Here is a 14,650-nt window from a genome sequence, read left to right as displayed (position 1 = left end):
TTCACAAATCATTGAATATTCTGATGCCGTGGTAATTTCCTACGTTCCTGAAAGTATTCTTTTCCCACATTATTGAAAAATAAAAAAGACAGCAGTTGATCTGGAAGGTCTAGCCACCTGAGCAGAAACTTCCCTTCTATGAGTGCTTGCTGTTAGTCTCATAACATGTATATGTTGAATTCTTTCCATGTGTCAAATTATGTGGGAAGCGCTAAGAAAAAGCAAGAACGCAACAACCCTTTCATTTGCATCACACTTTTTTAGAGCTTTCACAGATATTCTTATTTATCTCATTCATAGTCCCTGCTCTCAAGAAGTTTATAATCTATTTGTAGCTAAAAAAAAAAAGAGTAAAATAGTTAGAGACTAATGTGACAGTATATTGTTGAAGGATGAATTGATTGAATGGAATAAATATTATATGAATTGAGGACTAGGCAGGCTTGGACTGGATTGAACCTTTCACAGAAGTTTCCAGAAGAAGGTTACTGTTGATCCAAAGCTTTGGCTGATTTCTCCACTGGATCATTGCTTACATTAATATAAGACTATTTCATGCTGCCAAAGGTCTTATAATCTAGTAGGAAAGTTTTAAAAGTAACATTAAAACAAAGTGAATTTGGTACATACTATAAGGGTGATATAAGCAAATCAGAACGGGACATGAGAGGAAAAAGAGAGAGCTTCTGATCAGGCGATCAACGAAAGCTTCATAGAGAAGGGGACACAGGACTTGGTCTTCAAGGATGAGAAAGGGTACTGCAGGCACGATAAATTCACTCAACTGGCAATAACTCAGCATGAATTTGGTCAACATTATCAAAGCATTTTGGATGTGCAGCCACAACCTAAATAGCTTCCCAGAGGTAAATGCATCTTTTAGATTTACAACGAGTAGCGTTACTAAAGTAGTCTGTATTAGGGAGCTACTCCAGCAGGAGATTCTAACTCATACACAATTAAGCAAGAAGGATGACTCATACTCAAAATGGAGGAAATAATTATGCAAAATTTAGCTGACTACTGGTGCTTAGTCAAAAAGCTTTTCTCTACTCCTCAAATCAAATAAAACAATACTATTTGCTCTTCTAAGTCCAGAACTTAGTGCCAAAGAAAATAATCAGAATATTATGTTGCTAGGTAAATTAATGCACAATTGATAAAAGATGTATCAGATAACGTGCTCTTTACACATAGGATCGATAATCATCTTTATTAAAGAGTTGTGGTTATTCCCATTTTGAGATGGCAAAGCTGAGGCTCAGGAAGGTTAAGTTAAGTACCCAAACTTTCACAGCTCCTAAGTGGCAACTCTGCTGGGAGTGACTGTCTGGTCTGTCAGGCTCCGTTATAGCACAGTGAGCTGCCATACAGAAAACCAGAGAGACAGTAGGCTAGGTAGAAGCAGGAGACCAGCCTACGGTAATCCACAAAGTGAACAGTTATGCTCCCGCATAATAATCTGCTGGGCGCACAAAGACAGCATCAACTTCCATCTGGGTTGTATCACCTGCAGGAAACCCTGCTTTCAATTTTAACAGCACTTCCATTGTTTTCAGTAGTTACTTTGACTTTTCAGTTTTCCATATTTACACTGATTTTTACATGATATTTACACGTTAGCAAAGGAAGCACTTTGAGTTAATTGCAAACAAAACACAAAACAAAAGTCTCCAAGTCAAGAAAGATTCGGAAGCCAGAAGTTTGGGCTGGTGAGTTACATCTGTCCACAACGTTAGCAGTCTTTGCCAGGTGTGCTGGAAGGCAGAGGACGGGGGAGTAGACATCAGGATAAGGGGGCAAGATGGCTTCCCAACTCTCTTCAGCTATGCCTCCATTTTACTTTGTTGGAATTTTGAGATCAAATCTGCCCATATGTAAATATGTCTTAACAAAAGCACATTTCAAAGCCAAGTCTAAGTAATGTTTACATCAGCCACCGTTTTACTTGACTCGGGCAGTGTTCTCTTCCATTAATGCTATTAACTGAACGTTGGTTAGTGCTTAGAATGCAAACAAAAATATAACATTTCATGGTTATTGCCCTTGACATATTTCAAAGGAGATGGGACACTGGATGCGACAATTCAAAAAAAATTCCAATACAGAACTCTCCCTTTGCCCCCAATTTTTTCTGTATCTCCAAATAGAGGTGCCCAATTTTAGTTCTTATATTACTTATTTGTTGGTTCCTGCTCACAGGACTGGCGTGAGTTCAGAAGATTGGCTGTGTGGTTTTAGGGGAAGAGGAGAAACAAGACCTTCTGAGTTTGTTCTGGAGGGAAAACTGGGGAGACAGGATTGGCAGGTGGAAGGATGAGACGAGGCACTGGGAATGGGCTAGGGCAATGGGTTCAGAACTAATGGTACCCCTTTGATGTCGCACCTTGGTTACATAAGACCAGATTCTAGTTCTTTTTTTTTTGCTTGAGGAAGATTCACCCTGAGCTAACATCTGTGCCTGTCTTCCTTTATTTTGCAGGCAGGTCACCACCACAGCATGGCGGCCAATGAGTGGTGTGGATCTGTGCCCAGGAACTGAACCTGGGCCACGGAAGCAGAGCGTGCTGAACTTAACCACTAAGCCATGGGGCTGGCCCCAGATTCTAGTTCTTAATGTAGGCACCCATCTATTCTGCCTTTGCAGCAGTAGCAATTGTACAAAGACTTACTATTATTTTTATTAATTTTCATATCTCTGTTATATATAGATACAGATACACTTATCGTAAGACAGTTTTCAAAATCTTAGTATTATTGCAACATTCTTTCTATCTGGTCTCAGGCTTCTCCTGTCAGTTCTAAAAACCAGTAGAATAAAAACCTTAGGTCCTAAGATACACTTTATCTTTTACTATTTTCTCTCTTTTATTATTTTAACTCAAAGACACAAAAGGACACAGGAAAACCTCATTCAAACACAGTGGGAATATGACAGTTGGCAGTACCTGGGAGATGCAAGAAGCCTTTGCATGTGGCTTATAGTCCTAGAAAACTTACTGTCAGTGGAAATATAGTATATCAAATGTTATTTTCTTATAGAAACAGTGCTATAGCAGAAGGGCAAAGTTCCTGACCTAGGGCCTTATGCCAACTTTTACCAAATGCAGGACTTAATAAACTATAAATGATATATTGTATGTTTCATAGTAGAGAGCTTTCTAAAGCATACATAAATCAATTAAGCAGTGCTACAAGTAGTCAATAGACACAAAATCCATTTAATATGATGCAGTCTCTTTGACCACATTTTCCTGCCAAATGTTATGCCGAAGCTGAACAACTCTAAGGGGCAGGTTTATTAGCTTTATAGATTTCAGGATGATTTCCTTGAGGACATTTTAACAAGTGTATTGAAGGAAAGTTTGGGGCAGTGATTTGAGGCCATTTTTGAAAAGAGAAAACTAACGTTTTCGTATAGTTCCCTCATTTTCTTATAATCATTTTTCCTGTCGTAAAACCCAGGGATTAGAACTAATCACAGCCTGCTGGTGTGCTTGAGGTTGGGATTCATTTCCTCAAAAGGGGAGAACAACATATGTTCATGTGAGAAACTGCCTGTTTAAGTGTCAGGAGTTACAAGGCGGGTGTAATTGGCAGAGGACTCTGGTGCGAATCACTATGACTACAAGTCACTGTAAGGATGGCTGGCAGGGTCCCCCTCCCGCTCATCACCGCCTGGGAGACACGTTAACTGGGAGACGTTGGTTCTTATGATCCCAGTTAATAAATCCAAGGCAAAAATGGGCAGACCTTGAGAAGGCCTGCGAATCCTGGACTAGACCTTAAAATCGTCCCAAATGTCATCACAATAGACTCTTATTCTGCAATGAGAAATCATCACTTATCCTATAGGGACCCAGTAAACGTTGAGGGAACACGGATCTCTAATAATTATTCTCCAAATCTTGCAATAAAATCCTGAGTTTTATGTTAAGCCAGTCTGTGTGACAGGACACCGCGAACAGTACGATGTGTTCTAATTCATGTAGAGGAAAAAAGGGAAACCATCCATTTCATCTTGTATTACATCAAAATTGATTTGGGGAAAAGTCACAAATTAGTTCTGTCATTTCTGACAACGTGATTTTTATCAGAGAACTAAAAGCTTGGTTAAATGATGGTGGGCAGGGGGAAAGACCTGATTTAAAATCTTGGGAAAAAGGACCCTTGCATCAAAATCATTCCACTATCATTTGTGGATATCAATGCTCAGAATAACTCTCCCATAGCTGTGTTTATTTTTTGCAGAATGCGCTCTTTGTCAGTTCCATTTATCTTAAAAGGCCCAGTTATTCCTTTCGTTAGTGTATAACCAGCGCCACTAAAGCTGCGTTTATCTCTGCTTGTTTTCTAATCCAGTGGAGCCAAAGAGGCAAGATGGTCAAGTATGATTTGCCCTTGCAACAGAAACTGCTGTTTACCTGGTGTGTTGCAAAGCAGTAGTCTTGTTTTCTAAAGTCACCTAAAACATGCTAGAAAGCAAGAAGTTTCTCTTCTAAAAGCTGATAAACACAATGTCACAAACCACCCTCTCTAGGATAAAGGCACTGGTGGTGTTCAGAACATGTCCTTCAGGAGGTAGAAAAAGTGACATTCTCAGATTCTGAGAGTGGAGGAGAGCCACCACCCTCTTAGGCAATTCTGAGTACAAAAAAGGAAGCAAAGCAGAAATTGGTAATTAGTTTTCCTTCTTTAGCAAATCCAGGTTTCTTAGGCCTGTTTCTTTTTTGCCTTCTAACAGTGAGTGAATTCCCTTGAAACAAGGAGGCATTTCTTTCCAGAACACCCTTCTCTCTCAGCTCCTGGTTTCCGATCCCCAAACTCACCCATTGTTTGACTCGACAATGGTCAAGGGAACGAATGCAGGAAAATTGTGTAGAAGCTGCAGATTGAAAAAAAAAGTGATGAAAGAAGGGAAACCGGTATGAATGGAGCCTGAAACCCCGGAATGGACGGTCATTGTGGCCACCAAGAGAAAAGATGTGAGCTAAAGCCAGCCTTTAAATGGAACGGGCCCTACCCAGATTCAAAACCTGTTTAAATGTCAACACACCTTGAAAAAGGAGATAAGTCCTTTGAGCAAAACAGTGAAACTCATTAAGAGGTACTTGTAAGACTTCAACCAAGAATTTCTCTCAGGTGACTTTTTGGGGGGCTGGAGTGGCCTGTCATCATCCTTACAGAAAGAGCTTAGACAATGAGCTGTAGTAAAAATTATAAAGCTATAATATCCAGCACTTATTGAGCTCTTGTGCCTGTGCTTTGCACATCCCATTTGACTTGCATAGTGCCTTATTAACTATTATCATTGCCTCCACTTTCCAGAGGAGCATGTGGCTGCCTCCAGGCACAGAATTAGAGACAAAGCTGGGATTTGAACCTAGAATTTTATGCTTTTTCTGCCACACAAGGTGGTTTCCCTCAAAAGAAATAATCTATGAAACTGCTTTGTTAGCTGTAAAGGTCTATAGTATTTTATAGTGAGAGCTTTCCTCTTCTGCCGTCTGGCTAAAATTCAAAACACAACTCTGTTCTGCAAAGTGGCCAGGCTCTGGGTTTGGTTGTCACTCACTGCCTGCGTTACACTCGTGCCATGTTATTTATCCCTGTGGAAACCTCAGTTGTTTTCGTTTGGGAAATGGTGATGGTAATAGCTCCTTGAAAACTGTTTTGAGGAACAAATGAGACAACGTGTGTGACATACTGCCTGACACATAGTAGGCAAAGCTGTCACTCAATAAATGTCCCTTTTAGCCCCTTCCCTCATAACTGTTCCAGAACAATAAAAGTACTCTCTATCTTGGCTAATACCATTCCTCATCTCTTCAGTCACTTAAACTGTAAACTTTGAAAGAATCACTCATTGATCCATTCAAAAATTACTTTTTGAACACTTACCTTATGCCAGCAGTGTCCTAGGTGCTGGGGATCAAGAAGTGAACACAACAGATGACAAGAATTAACTACTGTTTTCCATCTCCCCAACTTCCCATCCAAATAATCACCCAAGTCCTGTCTGTTGTACATCAGTATGTTAGAAATGGAGAGCCTACCTTGCTAGAACATCTTAAATCTGTCCCATCCTATTCTTTCCTACTGCCACCTCCCAAATGTGGAAATGCATTCCCTTTCATCTGTCCTAAACTGTGGTCCTCAAACTTTAGCAGGCATCAGAATCACCTGGAGGGCTTGTTCAAACCCAGATTGCCGGGACCCACCCGCAGAGATCCCAGGTGATGTTAATGCAGCTGGTCCAGGGACTACACTTTGAACACCACTGACCTAGATTTTTATCTAATTTTTTATTGATCTCTCCACCAGTAACGTCACCATCTTCTAATCCAGGGGTCAGCAAACTCAGGCCTTTCACGCCAAATCCAGCCCACAGCTTGTTTTAGTAAATAAAATTTTATTAGAACACAACCACGTCCATTTGTTTACACGTTGCCCGTGGCTGCTTTTGTGTTACGAGGTAGATATAAGTACTTGTGACAGAGACACATGATTTATGACACATGACCCCCAAAACCCGAAATATTTCTGATCTGGCCCTTTACAGAAAAAAAAGTGCTGACCTCATCCTTATCATGTTACGAAAATGGTCTTTCCGAAAATAAGGCCCATCCTGTCACCTCCTGATTTAAAAATATCAGATGGTTCCTCAGAGCCTACACAGTGGAATCCAGAGTCTTCTACGATACGACAAGCTGTCTGACCCTACTTTGCCAATTTCTTTGTACCCTACTCAATAATTTACCACCCTGGACTTCTTAGTTCTCTCTCACCATGCCAAGATCCTCTCCCATTTCTGTGTCTTATCGCATCTTGTGCTCGTATCTACAATATCCTTCTCCCTTTTCTTCATAGGATGAGCAATTACATCACGTGTGAGTTTAATGTTTGAGAATTCAACTATACACTCTACAAAGAGACATGGAGAAAGGGCAATTCTACGTAAGAAGTGTATGTTTCTGAATGAACACGAGGCAGGAGCTTGAACCTACTGTTTCCTCGGTCTGCTCAGATCCCCTGTGCCTCTCATATGATAGCGTGAGCATCTCACCACAGAGGGTGTAATCCCAGTGTTTAAAGATAAGTGTTTTTCATACAACAGAGCCAGTAAACACAAGCCAACTCTTCATCTGGTGCTCAAAGAAGAAGTAACAATCTGTTCCTAAGCTGGAGGGAAATCTGGCTATGTTGGGCTTTCTAGACACTGGATGTCTAGATACTATATATGCAGATACTGTACCTTCTGGGTGATTTAAGAGATCACTTTAAACATCAGCATTTAGAACCCAAGTCTTCAATGAAACATCTCTCATTCTTTAAGTCTTAGCACAAATGTCATTTCTTCATTTCCTCTGACGTGGAGTCTATCCTCCTCTCTGTTCTCAGAAACACCTCCTGTTCCCTTAGTAATTTGTACGCATCTGTATTACAACATTGAACAGTAATTATTTGTTTATTTTTCAGGCCCTCTCCATTAGGCAATGAGCCAGTCAAGGACAAAGGTATATTTTAGCTACCCAGTGTCTGTGTCTTTCCCAGTACCAAGCCTAAGTATAAACTTGTAACAAGAGTTTACTGAGAAATGGATGAAGTCCCACCTCCCACTTCAGGCCACTCCTTTTTCTCTGAAATGACCTGTGAACTCGCACTGACCTTTCCGTTAATGCCTATTGCTTAACATTTGAACGCATTTGAATTCTTCCAGTATTCGTTTCCTTTTTTCAGCTGGATTTAAGCTGGTTCAGGGCAGAATCTATATGCTGCCCCCCGTCATGACAACGAAATAATATTTGTTAACTGACTGATTGCTAATTTGAGTGGGATGTGTTCAAAACGGAGAGAAACTAATCAAACTGGTTTTTACTTGGTCAGAGATTTGTCTGTGCCTTCTTCTCCAAAGTTATAAAGGCCGTGCTGGAGAGTGAATACTTGTCCCCCCACCTCAAGTTCATATGTTGGAATCTAATCCCCACTGTGATGGTATTAGGAGGTGTGGTCTTTGGGAGGTGATTACGTCGGGAGGATGGGGTCCTCATGAACGGGATTAGTGCCCTTATAAAAGAGACCTCAGAGAGCTCCCTCACCCCGTCCATCATGTGAAGACATAGCAAGAAGATGGCCATCTATGAACCAGGAAGTGGCCCATACCAGACACCCAATCTGCCAATGCCTTGATCTTGGACCTCTCAGCCCCCAGAACTTGAGACATAAACTTTTGTTGTTTATAAGCCACCTGGTCTATGGTTTTACGTTAGAGTGGTCTGAGAGGACTAAGACAAGCTCTTACTATGGCTCCATTTTGAATAGAGAGCATCTCTCCTTATTTCAGGGGCGTTCATATTCACCACTGAGCCACACTCCCCTTGATATTATTGTCTGGCGTTGCCTCACCTCTGTCGTTTGCTTGGAATGCTCCTCCTTGCTGGCTGGCTTCTTTCTCACCAGCTGTGCCCAGCGCTGCTCCCTACCCCTTCATCAGAAGTTGCTCTCTCTTCCATGATCCAGTTTATTTTTTCTTTATAGCATTTATTAACATGTAGGTTAAAAGTTCCAAATGCACATTTGTTCAGCGAATGTCAAGGTGCCACAGGTCTCCCACTAAAGGTAGAAAGCGGCTGAGCTGATCTAACCCTGTATTCACTTTCCTATCTGGGGCGAAAAACGTTAGGGAGGATATAATAGAGAACTGATTACTTAAAAGTTAATCAAACTTAAGGCTAGCATGCGAGGTATCGATAATTCTAGGGCTTTCAAAAGACATTTGGGTCTCATTTACCAGGGATTTTCTGCAGACCTCATGTTCTTATAAACTCTAATGAACTTTAGGAAATATTTTCTTTTCCCTTCTCCTACAGTTTTGAAAGTGAAATAGAAACTTCTACCAATAGAATTGTGCTGAAAAGTTTGTGACTAGGCTAGGGAGGTCCCTATCCTGGTGGATGTCACTGTGAGATGCCTGGGAATGTTGGTGGGTAGATGTGTGTTTGTTCGTTAGTCTGGGGCCTGGGATCTTCAGGGCTGAGCTCATTTAGAGATACCTGAGAGCCCAGACTTTTGCCTAAAAGCCAAGGGGGAACAGAGGGGAGGGGACCAAAAGACTGAAGTGGATGGTATGGATGTTTCCCTCTGTGCTCTTTCTCTTTCCTGTGTTTTATTGAGGTTTTTGTTGTCTACCCCTTGATCCCTTCCACATTTCCTTTCTCTCTTTCACCCATAAACCACCAAGATTTGGAACTAAATTGAGAGTTTAAAACGTTCCTAGCTATAATTATTTTTTAAAAACATTTTATATTTTCTAATACAGTTTTTCATTTCTTCCTTTAATATAATATTTTGTTACTCAGGTTGATTTTCAAGAAAAAGTACTCCAACTTTCTTTGCTTGCTATTTTTAAATGGTCTGAATGAGTCAGTAGCCCGAAAATGTGAATTTCTTTGACCCAGAAATTTTACTTCCAGGAATTTGTATTAAGGAAGTAACTAAATAGGTATGTAAGGACATTTGTATAAGGCTGTTTATTCTAGAACTGTTCATTATATTGAAAAATTTGTACACAACTTGAATGTCCAATACTAATGTTGGTTAAATAAATTTAGGTACATCCATACAGTTAAATGTTATGCAACCATTAAAATTAATTATGTAGATAAATCTTTATTCCTATAAAATATATTTATCCTATAGGTAAGTGATAACAGTGGTTTTCCAGATGCTGTGTATCATGACCTCTGTTTTACATGAATATGTGAACGCACACATGTATATATAAGAAACTCTAGAAGAAAATAGGAGAGAAATTCAATAAATTGTACAATGGTTATCTCTGGTGATGTGATTCTGGGTGATTTTTCTTTTTGTGTTCACCCGTAATTTCTGATTTTTCTGTGATTAGAAAAACAGTTACTTTAAACAAAATAATTTACTGTTGCCAACAAAATTTAGTTTTTGTTATATGTGATGGTTGACTAATTTGTACAGAAAAAGGCATCCATTTTTGTTCTAACAACTCTTATAACCGTGTTCTCTCACTGTCTTTCCAACTTTGTCCCTTCTTTGTCCCTTCTCAGTTAAAGCAGTTCTCACGGCCCAGGGAAGGCACTGGTGAGCAATTTGTCGAGGCCTCTGGAGCCCGAATGTGCCTTAAAGTAAAAAGCAGATAAAATGAAACATTCACAGCTCAGGGGATCTGTTCTCTGATGGAAATGCTCCTTAGACGACTAGGATTTTCTTTCAATCTGTCTGATTTTAATGGTTTTCGGCTTCAAGATGTCTGAGGGGGTAGATTTCCCGGAGATTTAGTTCGGTGTCACTTCCTTACCTGGACACGTAGTGACATGCAGCGACTCTGCGAGAGTGGACATTTTTAAGGCGGTTTGCACAGAAGCAAAGTAAACTGGAAACTGAGACAGTTTTCCAAGCTCTCCAAACACTTTCCCCTGACCTATTTGAATTTTCCAGACATATACCACCTTGCCCTGAATTATCCTGAGAATTCTGCATTTGACATTTTACATATTTCCAAAGCGGTGGCCCGGCATTCCTCCCTCCTGCCCTTTGTCAATAGCAAACCCAGGGCCCTGGCTTAGATGGCAGGAGCACAGGCTCCACAGCAGGAGAGAAGCCATCACTCTGGGAGACACATGACTTCCAATATCTTCTAATATTGCGACCCCAAACATGAGGTTAAGGGAGCCAGCAAAGGATCAGGTCCCGGTAATGGCACGTGCTATTTTTAGTTCCTGTGTTTGGTCCAGGTGGTCTTGGGGAGTCCCCAGCCTCTCCGTGCATTGGTTTCCAGGTGACCAAATTAATGGTGTGATGTTCTAGGCAAGGGAGCTGCTGAGTTAAAGGCAAAAGAAGCAGAGCTAACGATGATGGAGGAGCCCAGAATTCTTCCTAGATTTTCTCTCTGACTTGGTGTGTGTCCCTGAACACTTAGGCTATTTCTGTGGCTTCAGCTGTCTCGTGCATAGACAGGCAATAATACTCTGTTCTCTCTCCTTTCATTTTATGGGCACTGTGAGGATAAAACCACAAGATAATGAGATTTAAAATAGGAGGAAAATGGTTTTGAGGCCTTTAAAGGACTCTGAGGTTTTTTCAGGTCCTGATTAAATAAAAGGTATTGTTTCGAGAAAAAGCTGTACAGTTCATATCACTTACATATGGTTTCCTTGAGTGCTGTATTTACTTGACAGGTTTTTTTTTCCCTTTCTACGCAAATATGGAGGAAAAAGGGAGGCGAAGTGAAATAATAAGGACAAGCAAGCCTGAAAACTAAAGTGTTACCAGTCCCATTAAGCCTCGGACCCATGTTCTGACAGGAGCTAACATTGGAACTCCTCTCTCATAGGTCCGGAATAGTGCCTTTCGTAGGGTGACCAAAATGGCCACTCTGGAAAGTGCGTTTCTCACGTGGAGAAACAGTGCGATTTTTTCTTAGCAGAGCACTGAGAGCACACTTCTTGAACACGTACAATACTGAGGACATTTCCTGGAAAATCATTGGCCTTGCCTGGAACAGTTGCATCATACAGAGATGTTTGTGGTTCAGATTTATAAGCAATATAGGATCTGAAGCCAATATATGAGTTTTGCTCAGTACCACAGGGGCCAGACCTAAGATGTTAGGCATTTTCCTATGTGGACGTTAGGAAAAAGTTTTCCGAGTCATGCAGAATTCCTCTTCTACCTCCCTAATAAGTCAACACATCTATTAAAAAAAAAATCTGAACAGTAAGTTACCCTCTGAAGAAAACAAATTTATTTAGTTGTTCAGACTTTTAATGAGACTTATTCTCCTGTGTGCCTTTCTTTTTTCTTGTTCGAAAATGTATCTAAAGGGGGAAAAAGGCCAAGAAATGTTAATATATTTTCTACTGAATTTTGGGTTGCAAATATTTAGCTTACAGAGTGGACTCTGAGGAAAAGCGTTCTTTCCTAAATATTATCAAACTCTGTGTTCATTCTGGAAGGACAAACCGAACTAATGACAATGATTACCTGCTGTGGAGTAATGGGAAATGGGAGGGAGAATTCACCTTTCGTAGTTTTTGATGTTGGCGCCAATGTTAATTACCCACCCCCAAATTAAAATACTGAGAAAAAAATGTTTACCTATGGGGAAAGAAATTGGCAGCGAGGAATGAGGAGCTGGAGATTTTTTTTTTAACGGAACCATTCTGACGTATTTGCATTTTTGCAATGTGTGTGAATAAGTAAATGTGCATTCGTGATTAAAAAGAACAACTGGAAAAAATAGAAACAAAACTCTCTGTATTTCCTATTCCCCAAGTGAGAAAGGATGAGCCTCCTGTTATGTCCTTACATACTTGGTTCTCTTTTCCATGTGCCAAAGAGCTACTCCGTGGTCATGGGACGAAGGGAAAGGCCAAAGTCCATTCTAAAGTCCAAGCCAAGTGGTGATTATGCAGCTTTCTGTGTACAGGCATAATAGGGTTGCACATGCCCTGGGAAAAAGCTACAGGTTATACCAGTCAACGGATCACCCGATGCAGAAACTGTGAAACCATTCTAACACTTACTTCAGATATTATTACACGTGACAAAGTATTTGAAAGATCAACCAAATAAACTGTTCCTAGGAAATGTTTCCAGTAGAAAACTTCTTGAATAATGTGGCTTTTCTTAGGTCACTGGGAATTGAATTAAGACACTGAAACAGAGTCAAGATGAAAACCTACGTTTTCAGTTGAATACTTTTATAGAAGCCCCTAGATGCTACAATATTTCTCAATCCTTTTTTTGGCGTGTGGAAAAACTGAAATAGATTGTCTGCTTTGCATGGCAGAGAATCTATATGTGAGTATTATGAATGTGACGAGATTCCAAATTTGACAGCATGTACCTCTATAACCATTCGTCCATTCATTCATCCATCAAACATTTATCTCACTATGTGTGAGTCTGTCTGAGACGCTCTGAAGATATAGAAATGAATAAAACCCAGGTGGAAGAGAGGAGGCCGATGTGAAAATCAGAGACCACAGGCTGGTGTGATCAGGAAGGCACTGTTCTATAAGCCACCGGTGAACTCCAGAGTCAGCCAGGGAGGAAAATAACACCAGAGGGTGGTCGTGAAGCTAAAAGGAGCAGTGTATACGAAGCACTTAGCATAACCCTGACACACAAGGAAGGATTACTAAGTATTCACTATTACAAAGAATGTAGCAGAGTGATAGAGTATTCTGAGAGCATCTCAGAAGAATGTGTAACTCAGCTTGAAAGTGGGAGAGAGAGGAAATATTAAGAAGATGTACTTTAGGAGCTAATCGATAGTTTTTAGAACTGCATTAAGTTCATAAACAATAAATTGATGATTTTAAGTCAAAGGGAGCCTGGATTTTCTCATAAGCTTGAGTTAAAGCAGACACCCTTTGTTTACTGTATACTAGAAATGAAAGAGACTGAGGGCTCCCATCCTTGGTGCCTATGGACGTTTCAGGCTGGGGAGCTTTTTGTTGTGGGAGTTGCGCTGTGTATTGTAGGATGTTTAGCAGCATCCTTTGTCTCTATCCACTAGCTGCCAGAAACAACTCCCTGGTTGTGACAGTCAAAAATGTGTCTAGCCATTTCCAAATGTCCCCTGGGGTCAAAGTCACCCCCAATTAAGAACCACTGCCTTAGACCAAGATAATTTCATTAAGTATTTATAAAGTTTCACAAGCTATTAAGCTGCAAATGGAAAATAAAGTTGATAGAGAACCAACTTACAGATTTTCCCCTTATTTCTATTGCTGCTAAATGTATTGTCACAGAAACTATCAAATTAACATGGCTGGAGACTGGTTTATTCTCGTTTCCACTTGCTAGTTATAACAGGGTCTGAGACCCAGTCCAGGAAATGGCTCAAATTGACGTGGGCACCACTTACTCAGGGAAGTGAGGGCCCATCCTGCTTTCTAAATGCCTTTATTAACTTAAGCCTTCTTTGCAGAAAGTGTGGAATAGGGTTTTTAAGTCTTTGAGGCCACCATGATTTCCAGACTCAATGTTGCAGACTCTAGGTCCCTGATGCTTCTCCCTGGCCTATTGCGACAAGGTCCTGGAGTGGTGCCCCTGTCTTTTATCAGCTGCCTCTGCACTGATGGAAAACTGCAAAAGGCAAGGCTGACCCAGAGGCTGCTGGGAGATTTTTTGTTTACCTGCTGGGACGATTCCATCCCGCTTCTCACAATACTTCTAACCGCTCATGCAACCTTCCGTAGTAAACTGTGATTAACTGGAACCTACTTTACAACAAAAACAAAAAATAGTTATCTGTATCATTTTTTTAAAAGAAAAAAGGATATCAGAGGAAGCATGTTTATATTTGAAATTTATTATTTTTTTAAACGAAACCTTCAGGATAAGAGCTGGGCATGGGATAATGTGTCAAGGACATCCTTAACAACAATTTATTGATGATCAGGTTGATTCTGCTGCCGATACATCAAGGATCAAAGTGTTTGTCCTCTTTAGATGGTTTAAATCATTTTTACTTCCAAAATGATATTGATAGTTTTCCTTAAAAACTATATATGGGGGCCGGCCTGGTGGCACAGCGGTTAAGTTCACACGTTCCAATTCCGTGGCCCAGGGTTCTCCAGTTCGGATCCCGGGTGCGGACATGGCA

This window comes from Equus caballus, chromosome 9 (genome assembly GCF_041296265.1).
Source record: "Equus caballus isolate H_3958 breed thoroughbred chromosome 9, TB-T2T, whole genome shotgun sequence".
NCBI lineage: Eukaryota > Metazoa > Chordata > Mammalia > Perissodactyla > Equidae > Equus > Equus caballus.
The sequence above is the reverse complement of the archived record's forward strand: the minus strand, read 5'-3'. Positions refer to the sequence as shown.